Source organism: Physeter macrocephalus, chromosome 13 (assembly GCF_002837175.3).
Source record: "Physeter macrocephalus isolate SW-GA chromosome 13, ASM283717v5, whole genome shotgun sequence".
Taxonomy (NCBI): domain Eukaryota; kingdom Metazoa; phylum Chordata; class Mammalia; order Artiodactyla; family Physeteridae; genus Physeter; species Physeter macrocephalus.
Window position 1 is genome coordinate 8,558,563 of NC_041226.1, and position 2,040 is coordinate 8,560,602.

The 2,040-nt window shown below is 41.9% G+C and overlaps 1 pseudogene; it reads left to right on the plus strand.

The window, feature by feature from the left end:
* The first annotated feature begins 622 nt into the window (after nucleotides 1–622).
* Nucleotides 623–1,439, plus strand: LOC102992618 (protein N-terminal asparagine amidohydrolase-like; annotated as a pseudogene).
* The last annotated feature ends 601 nt before the right edge of the window (nucleotides 1,440–2,040 follow it).

The window sequence follows — 2,040 nt, forward strand, 5'->3', positions numbered from 1 at the left end:
TTGGGTTGTTTTTTTGATATTGAGCTGCACGAGCTGCTTTTATATTTTGGAGATCAATCCTTTGTCAGTTGCTTCATTTGCAAATATTTTCTCCCATTCTGAGGGTTGTCTTTTTGTCTTGTCTACGGTTTCCTTTGCTGTGCAAAAGTTTTTAAGTTTCATTAGGTCCCATTTGTTTATTTTTGTTTTTATTTCCATTTCTCTAGGAGGTGGGTCAAAAAAGATCTTGCTGTGATTTATGTCATAGAGTGTTCTGCCTATGTTTTCCCCTAAGAGTTTTACAGCGTCTGGCCTTACATTTAGGTCTTTAATCCGTTGTGAGTTTATTTTTGTGTATGGTGTTAGGGAGTGTTCTAATTTCATTCTCTTACATGTAGCTGTCCAGTTTTCCCAGCACCACTATTGAAGAGGCTGTCTTTTCTCCATTGTATATTCAAGCTTGATTTCTATGATTTCTAAGATGTGTTTTAGTATCTGGCAAGATGACTTCCCTAGCCTTCCTCTTCCTTTTTAAAATCCACCTAGATATTTTACCTGTTTGTTAACCTAGCATTAAAACAATTTGTAAAAGCCTGTTCGGAGGGCGAAGGCGAGGGCGGGGGAAGGGGCGGCGGGCGGCCCGCGGCTCAGGAGGCCGCCGCCTCCTTGGGCCTGCCGGGGCGGCCGCCTCCGCGATGCCGCTGCTCGTGGAGGGGCGGCGAGTGAGGCTGCCGCAGTCCGCTGGGGACCTCGTCCGAGCCCACCCGCTTCTGGAGGTAATGGGGGTACCTGCTTGACACATTGTGACGGAACTGACACCAAAGCTGAGGTCCCCTTGATCATGAACTCCATAAAATCCTTTTCCGACCACACTCAACGCTGAAGGCTGGAAGTGCACCTCGTGGGCGGCTTCAGTGATGTCAGGCAGTTGTCACAAAAACTGACTCATCAGCTTCTTAGTGAATTTGACAGACAGGAAGATGACATTCACTTGGTGGCATTTTGTGTGACAGAACTAAATGACCGGGAAGAAAATGAAAACCACTTTCCAGTAATTTATGGCATTGCTGTCAACATCAAAACCTCGGAGATCTACAGAGCCTCCTTCCAAGACCGAGGTCCGGAGGAGGAGCTACGTGCCGCACGAGCTTTAACAGGAGGACCAATGATTAGTAGTTACGATGCAGAGACAGAACAACTTCGTATAGGACCATATTCCTGGATGCCATTTCCCCATGTGGATTTCTGGTTGCAGCAAGATGATAAGCAAATACTAGAGAACCTTTCCACGTCACCTCTGGCTGAGCCCCCCGACTTTGTTGAACATATTAGATCTACCTTGATGTTTTTAAAGAAATACCCTTCTCCGGCTAACACGCTGTTTTCCTGGAAATAAGGCTCTACTCTACAAATAAAATGAAGATGGCTTATGGGAAAAGATCTCTTTTCCAAGAGGCTAAAAATAAATAGGAATTACCAAAGAAAGCAACTTTTTGGCATGACAGAAGACCACTGGTGGAGGTAGGAAAGAATATGAATTTGCAATGTACATCCATTCAGTCTTGGGTCTCTTTCCGTGCTCCGTGTTTTTCAAATGACTTTAAAATAAAATCTTATTTTGGCAAAGGCAAAAAAATAAAAAATAAAATAAAAGCCTGTTCGGATACCTATTGAAACAATAAACGTTTAAATTATTTTGGAAACAATTAACGTTTTCATTATTACATCTGCCCATAAGAGAACATGGTGTACCTCTGCAGTTATCAGTTCCTCAGAACTCTCAGTAAAGTGTAGTTTTCTTATGTTTAGGAGAATTCTGGCTGCTTGGTGATTACTGGTGCTATGGTGAAAGGCATTTTCTAACTGGTTATTGTTGGCGTAAGTTTTCTGTTTCTATTTCCATATGGTTTGCAAATAATTGAAAATGTTCTCTTTCAATAAATTTACTTATTTGTTTTTTGTGTTGCATTAGCTGAAACTTCTATAATATTGACTAATATTACTGACTAATAAGACTATACCAGGCATCTTGGTTTTATTCTGAGTTTTACTGCAACTTCC